At 36.0% G+C, this 24,115-nt stretch overlaps 1 non-coding gene across 1 annotated transcript; it reads right to left on the reverse strand.

Annotated features, from left to right (window-relative positions):
- Positions 1–684: 684 nt before the first annotated feature.
- Positions 685–791, reverse strand: LOC145077452 (small nucleolar RNA R71). Its single transcript, XR_013693196.1, has one exon. It is a non-coding gene; the product is annotated as a small nucleolar RNA R71 (small nucleolar RNA).
- Between the last annotated feature and the right edge of the window lie 23,324 nt (positions 792–24,115).

The raw sequence follows: 24,115 nt of genomic DNA on the forward strand, positions 1-24,115 counted from the left end.
GTTTTTATTTTGATTGTTTTACAGGAGTTCATAACCAGAGGATCCAACACACCTTTGGTCCCACCGCTTGAAGATCCAGAGTCTACGCTGCACAAAAAGAATAATAAGAAGTCGCCTATACAAGAACTGAAATCAGCCTTTTCAAGGAAGTCAGGAAAGAAAATGGAAGAATCGAGTTCAGCCTCAAAAATCAAGTTTGAAGTCTTCGATCAAATTCCTAATCCACACGATTCTGAGTACGAATCAGAAACATAATTTGGACTTTATACTAGTGAACCCGAGAATGAGCCGGAGAACGAAATGGCGAACATTGATGAGATGGCCATGGGGGATTACAACAAGCGTATTCGAGATGATGTGGGGTCGGGTTTAGTACATCCTACGATTCCTACCAATGCCACATTCGAGTTAAAGGGACATATCCTTACTGCACTCAAGGATATCCCATTTTATGGGAAGGATCATGAGGATGCTTTCAAGCATTTAGACGAGCTCAATGATATTGCGAATTATTTTAATACTCCTAATATCCCAAGGGAGACAACTTTTCTAAGGATGTTACCAGTCACTTTCAAAGGAGCTGCAAAAGACTGGTTGAAGGCTCTTCCATCTGGTACAATCACCACATAGGCCCAATTGCGTGAGAAATTTCTAGATCAGTTTTGCTCACCCTCCAAAATCTCTAAACTCAAGAAGGCGATTACCAACTTTGAGCAAAATCCGGGGGAGTCATTATACGAGGCATGGGAGCGCTACAAGGGGTTGTTAAGGAATTGTCCTCAACATGACCTCAATATTCAACAAGAAATGTCGATATTCTAAGATGGGGTGAATTCACAAGGACCACTAACGAAGAAGAACCCAAATCAGGCCAAGGAGCTGATTGAAGAATTTTCAAAGCACTCTCGTAAGTATCACAACCCAGGGCGTGATGGAATAAAAGGCAGTGGAGGTGCACAAACCGAAGAGATGGCTGCTATGATGGCAATGCTTAGCACTATGGATAGAAGATTGACCCAAATGGACCAATCAATTCATGCAATTCGAGTTGGTTGCGAGAGATGTAGTGGCCCACATTTGACAAAGGATTGCAATATGAATGAATATGGAAACAAGAAAGCTCAAGTTTGCTATTCAAATGGGGACAAATACGATGAAGATTGGATAAAAACCAAAGAAGGAGTGGTTGCCTTATGATGAATACAAGAAGAAAAAAGAAGAGAAATTTGGGAAATTGGCCGGGGTTTTTACCAAAAAGAGCAACCACCGGCTGAGAAGAAAGTTGATCTAGAGACCATGTTAATGAAGTTTATGGAAGCTTCAGAAAAAGGCATGATGCTACTGATGCTACAGTTGAAGATCAAAGAACTATGATGAAGAATCATCATGCTATGATGATTGACCAACAATCATTATTAAAAAATCAGTGACCTTCCATCAATAACCTTGAAGTTCAACTTGGTCAACTTATTACTTTGGTAAATAAAAGATTGTCTCCACAAGTTCCTGAAATGAAGACACAATATCACGTCATGGCCATTGATACTGAAGAAGAAGCGATTTCTGAATTCCTAGAAGCTTTAGAAGTGGAACCAAAGCCATCTGAACCAAAGCCTAAGAAGACAAAACACGAAAATGAAGAATCTATTGGAATACCCAATTCACGTGTGAACCCGCTATGCTCACGTCGTGGGCTCGGTGTGAACAAAAGAATTTTGTATCTGTTCTAGTGTATATCCCGCCTTTTCCATTCCCGTCTCGAGCACATCTAAGCCAACTGGAAAGGGAACATCTGGAGTTTATTCAACAAATAAAGGGTATTGCAATGAATACTCCTTTCATTGATTCATTATCCATAATTCCCGAATACATGAAGTTCCTCCAAGACTTAATAGACACTCGTAAAGAATTAAGGAAGAATTCCAAGATCATTCTAAGTGAACAAAGCTCAAGGGATGTATTGGGAGAGCTACCGAAAAAGATGGGAGATCCTAGACGCCTCACTCTTCCATGTGAGTTTTGAAATAAATTGAAGACATATGCTTTAGCAGATTCTGGAGCTAGCATAAACTTGATGCCATTTTCATTCTATCAAAGATTAAATATTTAGAAGATGAAGGCTACGAAGATGACAGTCCACATGGCAAACCGTTCAGTAACTCACCCCAGGGGGTTAGTAGAAGACATCCTAGTTAAAATTGGGAAATTTGTTTTTCCCAGTTGACTTTGTAGTGATTGACATGAAAGAGGATGTGAATGTCCCCATCATTTTAGGTCACCCGTTACTAAATACTCCTAGGGCTCTTATCGATGTTCGAGAATCCAAGATCACGTTGAGGGTCGGTGATGAAGAAGAAACTTTTGGACTACAAGATGGTTTCCAAGGATATGATGTTCAAGGTGAAGTGTTTAATATTGAAGATCACAATGAGCTTGCAGAACCGGAGAAACTTATGGAAGAAGAAATTAAAACAATTCAGCAAGTCAAGCACACCAAGCCAAAAGCTTTTGTTCCACTTGTATTCGAGGTGTTTGCTTATAAAACACCAACATCTTGGGTGAGTAAGGAAAGTGATGACATCTCTAGTGATGAAGAGGAGGTCACATCAAGGGAGACTAGCCCAGTGGTGAAGGAGGAGGAGGATATTATGAATCTTAAAGATGATGAAAAATTGAAGATTCAAGGGATCAAACGCAAGCTCGATGGAAAGGAGGTCAAGGCTAAAAAGGAGGTCAAGGCTAAAAAGGAGAATTCCAAAAAGGCGTATATTCGTCGAGGCAAGCATACAAGAGGCGTTTCAAGGAGAAAAAGATCCTGGTGGTCGACTCTTCTGACGAGTTGACGTAGGAGGCACGGAGTCCAGCTCAAGACTCCTCAAAAAGAAGCGCTTCTCGGGAGGCAACCCGAGTTTGGTTTACGTTTTTTTTTTCTTTTTAGTTTTTGCATTTTAGTTTTAGAAACATCGATCGTATCATCCAACTCACTTTATTCATAATTAAACACTAAGTCTGGGGTCCCTAAAAATGAAGTGGTAATAATTAAGAATCTAGCTAATAGACAAACCTGGAATTAATAAAAATTGTCATGCAGTATTCACGACGTGAGTTCTGAATGAAACGAGCAATATATCATTGATCCATACTTAGCCCATTTTCTATTAGATGGACCAATAATTTTAAGACAAGTCCCTTTTGATGTAGAATGATTGGCCCAAAATTAAGCCCAGACAGGATTCACGACGTGAATCCTTAAGGATTCACAACGTGAAGAGTAACAAACACGAGACCGTAGATTAAAGAACACATAATCTCTTTGACCAATTCATTCTTTATTCCCAGGAAGTGAACGAGAAATCTGGTCCCCCTTGCTCCGATTTTGGCCGACATACACTCAATTTTCGTTTTTGCTTACATAATCCTTTGATCTAAGGTAATACTTCTTTATTCTCATGTCGAATTCTTCTTTATTAAATGAAACTTAGGGTTAGGGTTTGTAATTACTTGAAATGTCGAAAATATTCCCTAAAAAATCCGTAATAGCTTTAGAATGTTGACGATTTATGGTTGGAATTAGCATAGTAGTAAACCCCAAGCATTGTACTAGCCCGATTTCTACAGAAAATGGATAGTTTTAGTTTGCAGGGACGAACTCATGACGTGAATTCCTAGGAATTCATGACATGAATTCTCGACTGGACAGCTTCATGTTTTTTTTTGTTTCTAATTTGTTGGGTTGTTTCTTTTGGCTGTGTTTGTTGTTTGTTTTTGCAGAAATGGGTCCTAGAAAGGAGGTGGCTGTTGGAGTGGTGGGTTTACACCCGTTTTATTCTTTCCCAACTTCAATTTCTCAAGGAGTCTTGACCCGATGGAATAACAGATTGGGGTGGTTATACAACTGCAAGATTGCAGTCTCTCCCACCATAAACTGGACATGCTTAAGGGAGGTTGGAATCGTGGATAGGACGTCCCCGTTTCTTACCAAAGTATTTATAGGAGATGGTTTTTCTTTTACTTGCACAGGGTGGCAAAATCTTTTCCGAGTTCAATAGCAAGTTTATAGAGAATTTTGTGTGGAGTTTTTCTCCACAGTGACATGCCACGAGAATGTCCAAGATCCCCATTATCAGCAAGCATTGGTCTTTTGTCTCGGGGGGGGGGGGAGTATCGGGAATGTAGCCTCATGGAGTCTTTGTGGAGGGTTGGGATTTATAATCCCCAAGAGGCAATGACTCTCGAGTGTGACATGTTTTTGAGGGAGGCAGCTCGAGGGTATGCTGATGTGTTATTGGGTATGCTTTTTGGCATAATATTGCCTCCGGGATATTCAATTCCGGAGTGTCCCCCGAGAGCAGCATTCTCTCTCTTATCCAGTGTTTACTCCACCGACTGATCACTTTCTCAATCAATCACAGAAGGCATGGGGACAAAGTGACAAATCAGAATTTATTCTTTTTATGGTGCTTTTTGCAACCGGGAGTGTGTTGCAACATTCCCTACATTTTAACACGCTTCTTGGCTGGCTCTACTGCCAGTTCTCGCCCTGGGAGCCCTATTTGTGGAGGGCAATTCATTACCCGGTTGGCCCGATCGTATGGATTACTGGTTCCCGATATCACTCGTTCGATGACCCGCATGGATGTCATGACTTTAGCATGGGGTATTTGGAGACCATGCGGGTGGTCCAAAATTTTGGAACCCACTGGGGTATTGTGGAGTTGGATGACGAGGGTGGTGAGCAGCAGGGTGACCAACCCGAACCACAACAAAGGCCAAGGCGTAGGAACGTGAGAGGACGGGAAGAGAGAGGGCAGCCAATGCATCAACCCGCACCCATGGTAGGATCGCATATTGGGGATGATATGGATGGGAATTTCGATCAGCTCTCTTTGAGTTTCAACTGGATTGGAGGGAGTATGGAGAATATGGTTCAACACTTCAATGTGGAGCAGCCTCCTCACCTAGGGTATCATTACCCAATTTTCTCGAGGTGGACGGAGTATCGTGGACAAGGAGGAGATGCGACAGGCACTAGTGGAGCTCGGGATGAAGAGGAGGATGATTGATATCTAGTTGTTCTTATTTATTTTAGTTTTTAGTTTTTCGTTTATTTGGTTTTAGTTGTTTGGTTTGAACACTACGTACGGATTGTTGAACAATTTTTGGTTTATTATGTTACTTTTGTTTCCTTTTGGTTGTTTGGTTACAGTTTGCTAAGGAGTCTTGGGAAGGGAGTAGAGACTAGTCAAGAGTCGTTACGAGTCGAGACCCAAAATTAAAAATAAGTGTGGGGTGAGTCAAGAAAGAGGATTGAACTAGCAAGGAGTCATAGAGATTTTGCATTCATAAGTGTCTTTGTTTATTTGATATTGGATTAGGATGCTAAAAGTAATAAGAAGAATGGGCAGTTTCATTTTTCAATTGCCCAGTTTTCACGACTTGAGCCTCTACTATTCACATCGTGAGTTGGGTTCCAAGGGATTTCTGAATCCGCATTCCTGCGACTTCATGTCGTGAGCCTATATTACTCACGTCATGAGTTTCCCATTTTCACTATATTTTGGTTCTTTATGACGCGCATGCTGACTGTTTCCTCTACTATATAAAGTGGTGTATGCTTTCCCACATTATTCTATACATTTTGAAGACTTACACCATTCTTATGGGAGATTGAAGTTTCGATTAATTGTTTTTTCGCTTGTTGGCTTACTTACATCTTTCGCGAGTTCAAGTCCAAGTTCTTATTTAGATGAAGTTCCATATTCGAGATGCACATCTCAACTACATGTTTGGAGTTCGATCTTTCCACTTCTATCCCAGGGGAGTCTGTTCCTTTTTCTCCCTTTTATTGTTTTTAAATTTTATTTTATGCATACAAAGAGGTCATTGTATGTAATAAGTGTGGGGTCGGGGGTAGAAAAGTAAATTGCTAGAAATTATAGGAAATTTTAAAAATTTTCTTAGATGTGAAATAATAATCTAATTAGTTCTAGTAATAATAATTTAAACTTAAGTTGCTAGTAATTCTTTAGGATGATTCGATAAGAGCTTAAATGTTTAGTTGAGTCGATATACGTTATAGTGCACTTATGGCCTCCTTTATTCTAGTGAGATCATGGGACAAAAACACAATCTCACTTAGTTTGAGGGATGCAATATATTTAGCAGCCTAGACTTGAAATGTATCCAGGAAAGCTATGTCTTAACCAATAAAAGTTGAAGTTAAGCGCCCCTGCTTATGCATGTAGGTTTTGAGTGACAAATAAAAGTGAGATACATGTAAAAAAAGAGAGAGAGAAATTATCAAAAGTAAAGAAATTGAAGAATTTTGGAGCATAAAAGTATCAAAGTTTGAAGATCAAAAGATCAAAATTCTAAAAGTTGAAAGTTGAAGATGCCAAAAATCATGAAAGAAGTGAATTCAAAGAAATCAAAGATAAAACATCAAAGAAAAGAAGAATTCAATAGCTCCAAGTTGTGGTATCTTCTAAAAAATTGTAATTCTCTAGTTTATGTATGCTTGGGTAGCTTTACGAAAAAACCTTGAGGTTAAGGTAGTCTTCTGGGGATGGATTCGGAGGGTTGCATAAAACGAGCATTGTTCAAAAGAAGTGGGCAAGTGTTTATGAGGATTGTGAGTATTTAGAAATACGGGGGGTTACTTACGAAAAACTTCATATACAAATGCATGCGTTGAGGTTTTAGCATAATGGCTGAGCTTGAGTTGGATCATTTTATGTGATATTGGTCATGAAGGTTTGATTTAATAATTAGATTTGCTTAAGGGCAAGCAAAGAACAAGTATGGGGTATTTTGATATTGCCATATTTATACATATTTTTAAGCATTTTCGAAGGTAGGGACTGAAATTAACAGAATATGGAACTTTGGAGGATTGAAGAAAAGAAGAACGGAAAATCACCCAAAAGACATACTCACAACGTGAATAATTCATGACTCACGACGTGAGTGGAGAATTCTAGAAGATATGCATGTGGGTGAAAGAGTCCTTGCCGAACACGCTTATCCCATATTCACGACGTGAATCCTTATGGTTTACGACGTGAGCTTGGGAAATCAGAAAATTATAAATTCCCTTGACCATTACGATTTGAAAGACTTTTGGCTGATTGGAGGGTTTCCAGAAGACGAATTTTAGCAGAGGAGTAGAGGTTCATAATTTAGTTACTTATTTGATATTTATGAACATGTTTGCCTATTTAGTTTTTGTTTGTTTGTTTGTTGCTATTATGAGCAGTTGAATCTAGCTACTCTTCTCTATATAGATAAAGCTTCTAACTTATGAATAGCTTAATTTACATGGATTTATTTAGTTGGCAAATTGCTTGTGTTTGATTTATCGTTACCTAACATGCTTATGTTTGTTTCTTTAGTTGCTTAAATACATGTTCTGTGTAGCTTAGTGACCATTAACTGCATGAACTTGTTTACCTAGTAATTTAGTGAATATTAAATTGCTAGAGCTAGGATTGACCAATCTTAGTTAGTAATTAGAGTAAATAAATTTAGCTGTGCTAGAGAACGTAGATTATGACCATAATTACGTTTGCATAATAAATCTTGCATAGCATATTCATAATCGTAATTGGTTCTGTGTTTAATTGTGTGTGGCCATACATAGTTTTACATGAATTAATTAATTATTAGTAAATCTAGACTTAAATTACTAATATAATAATAACCAACTTGATAATCCATAATTATTAGCTAGCCATAACAACGAAGTGGATTCGAACTAGACAGGTGTGTTTTTAATTAATTGATTGAATTATGTGATTTAAGTTCGTCTGGTCTTGCAAAATCAGATAAAACCCCATCTTTGCTCTAAAATTAGGTTAATTTAGTAGTAAATAAATAAATTAGTTAACACCGTTCCCTATGATCGACACCCAACTTACCCAACTATTTTATAATTCGACTAGGTATACACTGCCTAGGTGCATTTTAGTTAGTTAAGGTAGTTAGGTTATAAATTATAAAATTAGTGGGTACTATTATGCACATCAGTACTACAAGTGGATGTCAGTTTCTTGATGGAAAACTCATAATTTGGCAATCAAAGAAGCAGACTTGTGTCTCATTTTCAACTTCTGAAGCCGAATACATTGTTGTCGCTTCATGCACATCACAAATTATTTGGATACAAAGCCAATTAAGAGACTATGGAATTAGCCTGAAAAAAATTTCTCTTTATTGTGAATCAGAAAGTGCAATTCGAATTTTTCATAATCCAATTCAGCACTCTAAGCCAAAACACATCGCCTTAAGATATCATTTCATAAAGGATCATGTTGAAAATGGAAATGTTGAGGTTCATTTTTCTAGATTAGCAGATCAATTGGAGGATATATTAACAAAAGTTCTACCTGAAGTTACTTTCAATCGAATTCATCAAGGGCTCAGAATGATTGAGGCTGAATCGGTTTTTAAATAATTTGTGTAATTCTTAATTGTTCTGAATGTTGGAAGACATCAGACATTATTTTTCATTTCGATTTTTGCTCTTAAATTCTGAATTGTTCTGAGTGTCGGAAGATATCGAATTTTACTATTCATTTTGATTTTTGATCTTTAATTCTGAATTGTTCAGATCATTAGAAGCAGAATTTACTATTTATTTTTGAATTTCTTTTCTTTCTTGCAGTTACTTCTTAGTTGCGAGAGGGTACAATCTTTTGTACGCTACTACACTAAGGTTTTCTTTTCTTTATTTTTCTTTTTAAAATTCCAAAAAATTTAAAAATCCAAAAAGATTTTCTTTATTTTTGTTTTTATATTTCAAAAAAAAATCAAAAACCCAAAAAGATTCCCTTTATTTTTTTTTTTTAATTTCAAAAATACAAAAGGATTTTCTCTATTTTTGTAATTGACACTTGTTGCATTGACATGACACATCTACTCTCTTGGGGATCAGGTGTTCTTCGTTTTCAACTTATACTAACTAGGAGTCCCTTGAAGCATGGTGCAGCATCTTGTCCGAAGTCTCAAAGATTCTTTGTTTTTGAAAAGTCTTAAGGAAATTTCTTGTTCTAAGAATTTCTTCCCAATAGGTTGTATTAACAAAAATCAAAGAGCTACCTATCTATACTCGTTTCGAAGTATAGAGATTTCTATTTGGTCAATTTTTTGTAGTAGATGTATTATATTTCTTTTAACCAATATCAGAAACTGATGATGTCTTTGGTATATACAAATTGAAACATAGGGCTCCTTTTTTCTAAGCATTAAGAAATTGACGATTTATACAATAATGATTATTGATTACCTTGATCTTCCTAGTAAATACCAACTCAAAGTTATGGTTTTTCAATAATTAGTTTTATGATCATTCTCATTTTCACCATGAGAGTTTGAAAAACTAATTTTATTTTCCAAATCTTATACTTTTTACACTATGCACATATAATGACACATATCTGGAGACATCTCTAGTAAATAACAACTAGTATGTAGGCTTGCAAAAAGTCTGTGTTGATGATATTTTCATCGTTATTACCATGATGAGAGTGAAACCCAACAAACAATCCCTTTACCACTCCATTTATTTCTTTCATCCATATATTTATCACTTTTCACGTATCACCCCTAGGTTTCGAATAAAAACAATACAGAACATATGGTGCTACAAAATTATGTGCAATGATCGCATACTATCACTGTAGGATAACATGATGCACCAACAACCTTTCTTATTTCCAAAAAACAAATTTCTCTAGCACTTTCACACGCATCACTGGAAATCCTTAATGTCTTAGGTAAAACCAATCCGAACCAAGATTACAAAAATTATAGTTAATGATTCAAGTCATTCTTCCTGTAACTAGATGAAACTCTTTTTAACATTATTTACTTCAAATGATAGGAAATATTCCTAATTGTAATTCCAACGGGTACTATTTTGGCTTATGCAAAGCTAAAGGATGGATTAGTGATGATGTAACTTCTGCAAAAGCAAATGGAATGTTTCAATATTGAAAAATCAAATCCTCGCACATATTTTAGAGCTTAATGATCACGTTTTATAATTAAAATGACGTCTAAAGCAGTTACACTTTTTTCATGAGCTGGCAGTTTTCTATTGGGCCTTTATTGAAGACAATATAGGCGTGGGAATTCGTCATTGACATGGGCTGACAGACCTTAAATGTGTGAACGGCGGTTTCTCTCTCCAATTATTCCAAACTGGTTCAAATTCAAATTAAATTCGTTTGGGTATCCAATCCTATATAAAAGTAAAGAGTTGCACATTTTGTTCTTTACGCTCACACATCTTCTCAAAGCCTTCTTTAATTCTCTTAAATATTCTATGATTTTTTGCAAGTTTTCTTCCACTACAAATAGATTCTTCTGAAAACATTTCATTTATGGATCAAACTGTCTCTACTGCCATGATGAAGATCAAAGTAAATCATAATTTAGTGGTTGATTTAGAAGCACTCAATTATAACCCTAGCATTCGACCCTTGATTGAATATCTGAGATATTCTCCATTTATGAAAGCTTTGATGATGTATGAGAAGGTTCCTCTATCTTAGTTATCTCATGTGTATTCTACTGCTATCTACCACATCAATCTTGATGTGGTGAATTTTGAATTTCAAGTGCACAAAACCTCGATTTCCAAGGCGAACTTTTGCGAAGTGCTAGGGCTTTCTACCTCATCTAAATTTATTCATCCGAATTCTATCACAATTTCTCGTCTCATTCTCATGTTTCATAAAATCGGTTACAACTCTGATCTTTCTTTGTTATCGAAGCTCAAGAAGCATGTATTACCACCTGTTTGGAATGCATTATTTACCATTTTGTTCAAATGCTTATTGGAAAGGATTACTGGTTCCGATGGTGCAAGCATGATTTTTTATAGTTTAATGTATGAGTTATTTTCTAGAGAAAATGTTGATTATGGAACAATCACTTGGTCATAATTTACTCAAAGTGTAAGTTCTAACACCAAAGACTCAGAAATTTTGTGTGTCATATTTTGGTGATTGTGGTTCGACGAGCCCTAAACCACTACAAAGTTCTTGAAATGAAAGAAACAGTGGTTGCCGATATTCCGAAAATATAGACGACTACTTTCTCATCTCATATCTTACAAACTTTACTTTCGTTGGTTCTATTCCAAAAGTCATGTTGGCTAGGTTTCCTGCTTATAATGATAATATCAAGGCTTATCCAGAAATTTCAAACTCCAAAATTAGAAAAATTCCTGATTCTCTTCAAAAGGCCCTTGAAACAGTTTATTTGTTGAAAAGAGGAGGAATTGCGAAAATTACAAGCTACTGGAGGTGTGTCTAAGAAAAAGAGGCAACAAAAGCCAAAGTATAAGCAAACTATTATTGATGAAGATTCTGATGAACAAACTAAAAGCAAAGCTATGGGAGGAGATTCCTTTTTCATGAAGATGATACGGTACATACTTCAGAAGTCCCTTCTAAGACTTCTAAACCTATTACCTCTACCGAAATTCTAAAAGTTTCTACACCATTATCGACTCCTCCAAATTCTTATGTTTATGAAAACATTTTGAAAGAATCCATCATTAATCTTTCTCAAACTCCACCACCACTACCACTTCTGAAATCAACATCCGTTACGATTGAATCTTCCATTCCACCTATTTTAAAATCAGTTTCGGAATCAACATTCACTATTCATACTTCTTTGCCATTTCATATTCCAATCTTTACAAACTCAACCATAACTTTATATGTATCAATTGCACCTCCTATCATTGATACTCCTCCAGAAGCTCCTACTTTCAAATCCGAAAATAAGGAGAATAGGACTTCAAACATCCCTGAGAACACATTTAATATGGACTCACATGTTAATATTGGTGTATCTTCGGAACCTCCATCAACATCAGTTCCTCCTCTATCTCCTAGTTTAGATGTTGATTTTATTCTTGGTGATGAACAACAATCATTGGAAAACTTTTCTATTCCAAATTTTACTTTTCAAGATTAAAGTGACAAAGAAGTTGGGTTGTCAGCTCCAATCTCTAATGCATAATTTCGTGAGCTAAATAAGAAGACTGAACAGATTCTTCTTCATTTAAATTCTTTCTTTACCGTAAATTGGCAGAATATGGTTACTTCTCATCAAGCAACCATCGAAATGCTTACTAAATCTAAAGATGATATTTTTGAAAATCAAAAGAAGTTAGTTGTTGACTCGGCTAAAAAGATTGTAGATGTTGAAGCCAAAATTGATAAAGTTGTTTTTGATGTTAACGAGATAACTTCTGATATGCAAAAGTTTATGGTAAATTTCAAACTTCTTCTGATAATAATATTGTGGAAGTTAACAAAGTCATTAAAGGATTTTTCTCATCCCTTCAAACTGAGAAAGAAGCTCATTCTACCCTTCGTTATAGACTTCAACGTGATAATGCAGATCATCACACGTCTATTACAAAATCAATTTTGAGGATGCAAACTGATCTTACTCATGAAAAAAAGACTACGGATGCTTGTGTAGAATCAACTCATAAAGTGAAAGTTCAAAAGGAGAAGCTGAAGCATGCTATGATTGAGCTCAACAAGGTGAATCATGAATTGCTTTTTGTTAAGGGTGAGAATTTCGAAATCAATCAAAGGCCGGTTAAAATAGTTGAGAATAAATATGCTCCATATGCCGACTATACCTCTCAAATGATTGATGCAAAATTGAAGGCAGTTGTTTCCAATTTGAATGAAGTTTTGGATGTTACATGTAGCATGGCTACTGTGCAACAAGGGGGAGATAAGGAAAAGGAACAAGAAGCTAAAGAAAATGAAGTTCCTGTTGGTGATCATATTTCGAATGTTAATTTGAAAAATCCTTATGAGAATAGTAAAATGTCGAAAACATAAGCAATAAAAGTTGTTCTTTAAAAGAAAACTTTGAAGTATAAATTAAAGAATCTCACTGAAGTGAAAACTATTCGGAACGGTAATATATCTTCCAGATCAAGAAAAGGAAAAGTAAACATTATATCGGAACATGGAGATGATTTGAATCCAAAATTGTCTGAATGTGAATTGAAAGAAATGAAGAAACATGAGAAACAGCTTGATGAACTGATTGTGTTAAAGGAAAAGAATGAAGCTATAGAAGTAGCGGAAAAGGATGTTAAGGAGGCACTTGATGCAAAGAAGGCTATGTTCCATGAATTGACTACAGATCGGATTAAAAAAGAAGCTATTAACAATTCGGGTCTATATTGTTTAGAGCCTCAGACTTCTATCGATGTTATGAACGAAATGGGTTGTCAGTTTACTTTCCAATAACCGCTAAGGTATTCTTGTTTCGGATATTCCATTCTTAAATCCTTATGATTGGAGATCATTCATTAATATTATTGCAAAGGATGATGTGAAGTACGAGCCCATCTTGCAGTTTTTGAGAAGATTGATTCAAGTATATATCCTTGAAATTTCAAAATTGGATATTGAAATTGAAAAAAATGTTCTCAATTGGAAACCAATTTTGAAACCATTCCTAGTTCCTAATGAATCTGATAAAATTCAATTTGGATTTATTGAAAATGAACAATGGTGAATTTCTTACAAGATGAAAGAGAAAGAAGAGGTGAAGCATTGTATGCTGCTTTTAAGGGACAAACACTTGTATTCTACTTCTATTTTGAATCAAATTATTACAAAAGTTGTAGCGAACAAGTCACATTTCATAAGGACATATAAAGTGTATTTCATATATGATTAGGTGGTGGCTAGTCATTCAGAAGACTTTAATGAATACTATTCTGAAGGTGTTTAAAATAGTATAGAAGACGAAAGAAAAGACCACTACAACAACTTGACACAAAGGGGGAGATTGTTGGGATTGGAAATTAGATTATGTCTAGTTGTAAGCGTCTGTAATGTTTAGTGTCTTTTCTAACAATTGATCTCATAATAAATTTATCAATCACATAATAAATTAACAAATCAACTGTTTACTTCCAATTAATATATTAATCATATAATATAATAACAAATTGTTTTTCCATAATTTCCAATTAGTTTATTAATAATATAATAATCTAATAAATTATACTTCTCTCTCCTAATACCATTTCAAGCTATTTTTGGTCATGAGGGCAAACCAAAAAGGAATTTGCTTCTAATTACAAGAATATATCGGTTTAGTTACAGGCTTAGACACCTTAATCCAACAGTCTCCCGCTTGGATAAGTCTGTAACTACAATTGCATGTGTATAGCTTGAACTAAACAACAATGAGTGCTTTCCAAAGCCATTGCCGAAATCTGATTCAAGTCAAATAGTGCCCTAAGATAAGTGATCAGTTATTCCTTCATTCTACAAGATATCTTATGAACTGAGTCTTGGGTTAACTGATCAAACTCATGCTTATTTCTTCCGTTTCCTGATTTCCCGATTTATGATCAAACTCCAGAATACAAAATTGACCACATCAATTCAGTCTGGACCTGGCACCTGGTTTTTCATAGATCAACCCAAATCACCAAAGGGACCACATATATCGCTTTTCCTTATTCAGGAAAAAGGAATTGTAAGTCCCTAATTTGCCTGTGTATCAATCAGATCCGTTTGATGGTGCGGAACCCCAATCAAACGGATGATATCAGATCAAATAGAAGAGAAGGAGAAAAAGAATAATATGAATCTATGTATGAATTGATTAGAATGAAGATCCGGATACAAAAGATTCACACACACAAAATGCTCTCTAGTTGTGTTGTTCTTCTCTCTACCGTACACTCTCTATTGTTCATCAATCTATTCCTCACACCCTTACACCTATATTTATACATAATAAACATGGGCTTGGTGGACATGGGCCGTAAATGGGTCTACGGCCGTAAACACTGACCGTAAACCTAACCTGACCATAAACTAGACTGTAAGCTAATAAAATATTACATAAAAATATAATTGCCCAGAAAAGCAAAGTATAAACCATATTTTGACCCGACAATCTCCCCCCTTGGTTTATAGCTTTCTTTTCTTAAATAACCCAACAAGCTCCCCCTAAAAACTAGCTGGCTTTTCTTGTCAATCTTCATCGAGAGCTTGGCTTCAGCATTTATCTTCAATGAATGACTTCGTCTTCAGCACTTGAGCTTTTCTTCATGATTTGACTTTGAACGCACATTGGGTGAGGAGGCTACTTGAAAAGATTCTTGAAAGATAGCGCTTTCAGCTTGAGAATCTTCAGAGAGAACAAATCTTCTGGATCACTTCAGCAGGTACAACAATAGCAGCAGACTGATTGAGGAGGCTTCAATGCAATCCGTCACATAATCTTCAATTTCTGCTTCACCTTGCTTCTGTGGTTGAAGGATCGAATGTCGAAAGAATAATCTCCATTTCTTTCTCCTTCGAATGAGAATTCTTCGATGCTCACGGACAAAGCCTTGGCTCAGAAATCTTCAACACAAACTCCATGAGTTTCATCTTCACCTGAAATCACTTTTCAAGACAAAACAAAACTAAAAGAAAATTTAGCACACAATATTTTTGGGTTTTTCATATTTTCTGAACAAAAATAAAACATAAACAAAAATATTTTTGGATTTTTGATTATTCTGAACAAGAAATAAAACAGAAATAATACTATTTTTGATTTTGAATTTTCTGATTTTTGTTTGTTTTTTTTTATTTTTAATTCTCCCCCTTATATTTAAATTAGAAGAACACTATGAACAAACTTAACGAAAACAAAAATAATAGCTAACTTTAAGAGTGATTTGGAATCAAAGTTGTTGGACAACCTTATTCCACTTATCGGTACCCTTATCTTCACATCTTCGTTTGATCGATCGCCAGTATTATGGTCCACTTAAACACGAAAAATTTGTGACAATTTTAGGACAATTTACCAATGACGTGACACATACTTATATAGATGATTATAATTCTTCCTTATCATGATTGGCCCTAATTCTTAAATAAGATTTTCTTATGACCATTTAACTGACTACAACCACGGAAATTGTTGTCCACTTAAATTGAGCAACGATATCTACAGACAATCTGCATGTATTCAATTTTAAGTATACTAGCACGTGTTTTCCGCTTCCTGATATGCCCCAGCCATCAAGAACTTCCAGAGTACTCCTTACATCGGGTGAGCAGATAATCATTCAGAGAGAAAAGAGATTCAGATTGCTATTACTTATTGTTTTAGAGGGATTGAGAAGTAGAAGGTTGCATATGCTGTGTTCCAGGTCGGATTGGAAGTCACGCAAAGGAGACATCATATGGCTAACAGATAAGAAGAATTTCATAGATATAATGTGCAGAGAAATTAAGTTGCATATGTTACAGTCCATGTCGGATCTCCCGATCACGCAGAGGAGGCAACATATGATTAACAGACAAAAAGAAAGAAAACAATTTTCTACAGAACTAATTCATCGGAATTTACCTGTCGCCCCATCCAACCGGAATGAAGGACAGAATCTGCACATCGAGGAAAAGTGAATCCACAGTTCTAGATACGAGTTATTTAATGTGATCGGTCGATTCTCATTTATATCTCCCTGCTCAACCTATCTGAGCGCCGTGATGTCAGGCTAAACGGATCTAACTAGGTCAAATTTTGTCAAGTCCTTAAATTCATTAAGTTCAAATCTTCCTAGTCAAGTCCATTTTAAATCTTTCGTGCCTACCAGCGCATTGAACACAGAGCCTAGACAATTCAGATTCATTCCCTTACACAGATTCAGATTGCCTGTTATCACATGATTATATCACTTCCCAAAACATCTCCTGCAATCACATTCCATTAACACCATATTTTTGATTTTCTGATTTTCTAATGTTTTTTTTTTTAATTTTTTTAATTTTTTTAATTTTTTTTAAACTTTTCTAATTTTTGTTTTGTTTTTATTTCTCCCCCTAAATTTGTGCATAGGAGAGAAACTAAAGTAAATGCGCAAATTTAAACTATCCTAAAACAAAAATTAGTCTTTAAAGCAAATCAGCTTAAGAAAAACTCAGGAATATAGAGAAGAAAATTCAAACCGTAAGTCATCGATTGAATTTGCATCCAGAAGGTCTGAGAACAACACGCGTAATCTCAGAACAGATCGAAAAATTCTTCACATCGTTAAGCACTAACCCAATGAGTGATCTCTTCCTTTCTTCCCTTCCCGCAAAAGGACACATACTCTCAAGCAAAGGTCAAAATGTTGCACAGTTGAGAGATGTCCCCTATCATGTGCCTGGAACAATCACTACCAACAAACCAAAGTCTGATGATATGCCTCCATAACTGCTCCGACACAGAGCAAGATCAGTTGGTCTTTGGAACCCAGTCCATTTTGAAACTAGGTTAACCTTTGTCATCAACGCACGATACTCTCTCTCATGACATATCCTGCTTATCACAAACAGAAGACGATGAAATATTAGAGTCATTAGAAGACTTAGGAGTTTTCACCTTTGGTACCCATCTATATTCGGGTTTAACCCATTTCTTGTTCGATTTGATAGGTGGCTTAGTACTTGCTTTTGATTTTGATGTCAGCCGTTGAGATGAATTTGACTTAACTGGTCTTTGTTTCAGTGGAGCATCTCTTGGATTAGGCTTCTTGGCCGACATTCCCTTCTTGACTTTGGGATTCGGATTCTTGGCCTTGTGGGTTTGATTCTTGGCCTTCTGCGCGTTCTAGTCACCATTGTCTGAACGTGACCTTGAAGGGTTTCTTTTGAAGTATCTCCCATTTGGCACGTTTTGCTATCCTTGTGCATAGTAGGGAACGTATGCGCGATTAGGACAATTTCTGGCAATGTGTCCAGGTGTTCCATAGTGAAAACATGTCTTTTTCTTCACTGGGAAGTTGTCTCTTCCTGTCCCCGGTGGCATATCCTTGTCTTGTCTCTTATTGTTCCCACAAGCACAATTGCAACAGGAACTCTGCTTCACTGGAATTGGTGGCCTATATTTCTCAACTGCAGGTTGATCAGAAGCAGCTGAGTTCAAAGCAACAGACTCAGAGCTCAAAGAGATGTTGGTTTGTTCAATGGTTTTCTCCTTGTTCACATCTTCTGCTACTTTGCCTGCGCATGAAGTAGACACATTAGTATTTTCAACCTGAATACCCCCTGACACAAATCCAGCTGGTTTTCCATATTAAAGATGTGCCTCCCTGGCAATTTCTTCCTGTGTCATAGGGATGGATGAGTAGTTATGATTTAAAGGTGGAGGAACACTATCATACCCTAAACCCTTGTTTTGATTATATTTGAATTTTAATTGGGTTTCAAATAATGACTCGACTGACTGACTTGACACAGTATAATTTTTGAAACTGACATCTATTTTTCCACACGTAATTTTCAATGTGTCAAGTTCTTCAGTTACAACAGCAAGTTGTCTCTTAATATAGTCATATTTTTCACACTTGTTGCTATACTCTTCCTAAAGCTTCCTAAAGTCCTTCGTTTTTACTTCTAATTCAGCCTTAAGTGTTTCTGTCCTTTCTTGAGTTGATATCCTTCATATCTCAGGTCCTCAACTTCTCTTTTTAATAAATCAATTTGTTCCCGAAGAAATTTAATTGTATCTTCACTAGATAGTGTACATGAAACTTCACATGATTGAGAACATGAAACTTCATTGACATGAAGGTTTGCAGAACTCGTTGTTTCTCCACATTTCAAAGCATCAAGCTCTTCAATTACATCAGCAATACTAAGACGATTGAGATCTTTTGTCTTCTTGATGACAGCTACGTTCATATCCCACGATTTCGGAAGTGAATTCAGTAACTTTTTTTTTATCTCAAACTTAGACAAGAAAATCCCAGCTATATTCATCTCAGTAGTAAGTGTAGTAAATCGCTGCAACTGAGTTTCGAGGGTTTCTCCAGGGATATAATCAAAAATGTTGAAATTTTGTCTTAACATATCCTGACGACTCTCTTTCATGTTTTCAACTCCCTCGTAGACCTTAAATCAATTAAAAAGCACAACTAGAAGCTAAAATAAAACTTAAAAGTCAAATTTAAAAAGTCAAACTTGAAAAAGTCAAACCGAAAAGCTAAATTTGAAATTTTAAAAGTTAAACAAAAAAAGTCAAAGTTTAAAGTCAAAGATCAAACTTGGAAATCAAAGTCAAAGTTTAAGGTCAAAAGTTAAAACATAAAAGTCAAAAATTAAAATATAATTTTATTTATTAATTTTAATTTAATTTATTTTTATTCATTTATTATTATTATTATTATTATTATTATTATTATTATTTTAGATGAAAAAAGAATTTAAAATTAAAAATGAATTGAATTTTGGGTTAAAAGTGCCAAGATAGGAAAACTTGTTGCGAGAAAGACGAGATATAGTTTAAATTTCGAAGGAAAGGAACAAGGATTTGGCTAGTTGAGTTGGATAAGGCGCTGATTTGATGACTTGGAGGTCGCGGGTTCGAAACCCTGCACCCTCAAAAACGCTCCCCTTTTTTTATTGAAGCGTTGTGAGGCTTGCTGCTACTTAGTCGGCTTCCCGAGCCGCGATCCGAGCCGAGGTCGCAAACTCCGGCTGCAAACCTCCGGAGAACGTGAACAGTTTCCGGCCGCAAACTCCGACCGTGAACTCCGAAACCCTAGCTGCCAGCCGCAAACTCCTCGCTGATTACGACAAAAAACAACGAATTTTCAACTTTGAAGATCCAAAACTCGATCAAAACACTTTTTTATGAAAAACACGAAGAACAAACCCCATTATTTTTAAGAGATCTATCAAAAAACGCAAGAATATTTCGAAAATAAGATCAAATTATGCTCCAAATCTCACAAAATTGACTGATACAACTTGGCTCTGATACCAATTATAAGTCCCTAATTTGCCTGTGTATCAATCATATTCGTTTGATGGTGCGAAACCCAATCAAATGGATGATGTCAGATCAAATAGAAGAGAAGGAGAAGAAGAATAATATGAATCTATGTATGAATTGATTAGAATGAAGATCTGGATACAAAAGATTCACACACACAAAATGCTCTCTAGTTGTGTTGTTCTTCTCTCTACCGTACACTCTCTATTGTTCATCAATCTATTCCTCACACCCTTACACCTATATTTATACATAATAAACATGGGCTTGGTGGACATGGGCCGTAAATGGGTTTACAGTCGTAAACCTATTTACGGCCGTAAACACTGACCGTAAACCCCACCTGACCGTAAACTTGACTGTAAGCTCATAAAATATTACATAAAAATATAACTGCCCAGAAAAGCAAAGTATAAAACATATTTTGACCCAACAAGAATGAAATATATATACTATATAGTCATACGATTTACATGTCAAATCACACATGGAATAACCCTTTATAACATCCGGTTACGAGATGAGTTTGACCAAACCAATGCGCAACTAATTTGTAAACTATGAACTATATATCTCTTCTTTAAGAATAAAAGATATTATCTTTTTAGAATTACTTATGATTCCATCCATGAAGTAATCTCTAAGCGTGGGTTTATCCAAAACCTAAAATCTCAATTTTCAAAGTTGTCATGAATATTGTAGCAATTCCAATTGTGATGTCTTAACCTCAATCGACAATCTACAATCAATTCATGACAATCTTAATTCACTACTTACTTCCAAAAGTATGAATGACTGTGGAATTTTGAAAATTATTAAAATTACTCAGGGAAGTAAAACATGAGAAGTGAAACACAATAACAAATTAATTAACTATGACATCATACTTATTGATTATAAATAAATCATTATTATTTAATCACCATAAAAATTATGAATTTATTCATTGTATAATATTTCGAGTAATAAACTAACCACTTGAATTAAATAACATCAGTTATGCCATGTTGTAAACATTTTTATTGTGCCTCTTGATGGTCCTTCCTTTGTGAACAGATCAATTGGACATTAGTCTAATGATGCTCAATTTACGATTTCAAATTCTTATCACTATCTAATATGTAGTAGAATTTCATCTTTACATGCATTGTCTTTCTGTGATGTCAAGGTTCTTAATGAAGTATGAGTTCTCTCTTCCTTTAGATTCGTAACGAAGTATGAGTTCTCTCTTCCTTAAGTTCACTACTGCGAAACAACTCCCAACTTTTGCAACTTGCAAACTAAGGACATTATTCCCTATGAATATTATTGTCAACATGCAATACCGGACATAATAATTACCCTCCCACTAGATTTGACATGTACTCAGAAATCAAATAGACTTCTAGTAACCAATATCTTTTGACTTTCTCGTTGAAGTTTAGATTCATATTTCGTGATTGCTTCGCCAAGCCTCTAATTAGACTTCTTAAGCTTATGCACTTTGTCTAGATAGTGTATGTGTTCAAACTCTTTCAAGACGTCATAAACATATCTCCTAAAAGACTAAACAATTCATTGCAATTCCCCACAATTTGAAATATGAAAAGGGATGTCATAATCATATTTTGAATTTGAGAATGCAATTTTCACAACTAATATCCTACATCAGATCTTCAAAATCTATTAGCAAAAGTATTTCCTCTTAATCATATTCATGAGTTAGAGTGGAACCTTTTTCCATTTAGATTTCAACGTGCATATGTTCCTATCTATGTGAATCTTTCAATTCCAACCTACAGTCATAAGACAAGGATTAGGACAAACCAAAATCTCATTTAGTTCTCCTTCATGGACTGAACTTTGCTTAATCTAAATTTTTTGCCTTATGGCAGCTCATAAGGCCCACCAGTGCTTCCATGTTGTTAGCAACTCACCTATATTAATAAGTGTACTTTCACTGACCAACGTGCTTAACCTTTTGCAGTTAAATTGTAACACCCCAAAAATCATGATAAAAAATTCATTTTAAATTAAGTAGATTATAAAATTGTTTACTGAAAACATCATCCATATCATATCAGCCCGTAATTTCATAAGTGAGATATCATAAAACATGTTGTGGAATAATAATAATAATATCAGAGTACAATCCCATGGATCTCAAAATGCAGAATCATATGTGTGTGTGATACGCTGCTACCGTGCCAGCTCCTTCCCCTTCGACGAAGAGGTACCTGAAACTAAAACTGAAAACCGTAAGCACAAAGATTATCAAGTTCTTCCACCATACCACAAACCATACAATAACAAAGAATCACCAACTGACTCCCACCAATCCCTAGCCTTGTCCCTCAAAGATCCTGCAATGTGCCGGACCTTCGACCCCTCTGGGTAGAAGCTAATAAACTGAGCAGTCTCCATGTCTGCAATCCATCTCGTGGCAACTATGGGGTCTTTCACCCCATGGAAGTCTGGCGCACTACATCCCCTGAAGTCCTTAAAGGACAGTGTGCATGCTCTGGAAGCATCTGAGGCGATCCTCCGTCAGCTCGATGATCCCATCCTTGATCGACCCAAAAATCATCAGGGTTGCCTCAAGGATGTCTCTCATGATCTCAGAAGAAATGAACTCACGTATTCCCTCATCAACTGGCTCGGTACCTGATCTCGACCCTGATCCCGATCCTCCTGCTCCGTGACATGTAATCATCACCATTCTGAAACAAAACACATAATCATCAGGGTCATACATAACCTCAGAAAGCCTCATTTACTACAAGTTCCTTGCTTCTATCTCGGCCCTCCTTGACTCGAGTACGGATCCTCTGCTTTCAATAGTACAAGCCCATACTACCTTCCACATCTATCCATACTTTCCTAAAGGATTGCCTTGACTTCACCAAGTCCCTTCTAATATTACTGCTCGCTGCACTAATCTCATCTTAGGCTTACCCTAGGGTAACTCTCTCCAACCCACTTTCCGCAATCAGCTGCATAAGAAGTCCCTGTCATCTCTCCCTAACTAGCTCGCGAATACCATTACATATTAATAAGACCAGAAAATTCTTCGAATGAGAGGTCCTGCGCTACAACGGTTGGACTCATACAAGAACTGCGAAATAGGGCTAGACCTAACCTTCTAAAATTATTTCTTCCTCAAAATATGTAACTTAACGTATTCGTCTACTAATTAATTAAAGATAACTAGGACTCCTAAAAAGCACAAAGCAAGCATCATCCGGGCATTAAGTACCCCAAACCAGCATATCCTATCCATGCTATCATATCACCGACTACTTAGTACTATTATGCAGCTCAATAAGCACATACAACATGCATATCAGGCATCCTCCTAGATCCTTAGCCCTATTCTAGCATGCAGTTCACATACACATACATCAGGCATAAAAGGCATCCTTCTAAGATCCTTAGCCCTAATCTAGCATGCAGTTTTCATAATCATATCATAACATAACATAAAGGTATGGGTATCTTGAGAAAAACTTACTTGAGCTCAGTCGGTCGCATGCATCAGACGCGTTGTTCTTTTATGTTTTCAATTTCTTTTCAAACTCCTTTTTAAAAGATTTTACTTTTGAAAATTTTCATACCGAGTCCTTAGTTTGAGTTCAGACACACCCGAGAGTGCGCCCGAATCCCTAAAACCAAGGCTCTGATACCAACTTGTAACACCCTAAAAATCATGATGAAAATTTTCATTTTAAATTAAGTAGATTATAAAATTGTTTACTAAAAACATCATCCATATCATATCAGCCCGTAATCTCATAAGTCAAATATCATAAAACATGTCGTCGAATAATAATAATAATATCATAGTACAATCCCATGGATCTCAAAATACGGAATCATATGTGTGTGTGATGTGTTGCTACCGTGCCAACTCCTTCCCCTTCGACGAAGAGGTACCTAAAACCAAAACTAAAAACCGTAAGCACAAAGCTTAGTGAGTTCCCCCACCATACCACATACCATACAATAACATATCACGCCAGGCATATTTGGGTGTCGGTCTCCTCTTCGGTCTATCTCAACTAGATATCTGCCTAGCATATATGGGTGTTGGCCTCCCCTACGGTCTATTTCTACTGGATAACTTCCTAACATATCTCGGTGCTGGCCTCTCATACGGTCTATTTCAACCGGATATCGGGGACTATTTAAACCCTACCACTACCACATATAATCATAACATATTGGCACATAGAACATACCAGATAATGACATACCAGACAATTATCACACAAACAATCATCTAACTACAAGCTTCTATTAGTGGGTC

The sequence above is a fragment of the Lactuca serriola genome, chromosome 9, assembly GCF_051521515.1.
Source record: "Lactuca serriola cultivar US96UC23 chromosome 9, Lser_US96UC23_V15, whole genome shotgun sequence".
NCBI classification, from domain to species: domain Eukaryota; kingdom Viridiplantae; phylum Streptophyta; class Magnoliopsida; order Asterales; family Asteraceae; genus Lactuca; species Lactuca serriola.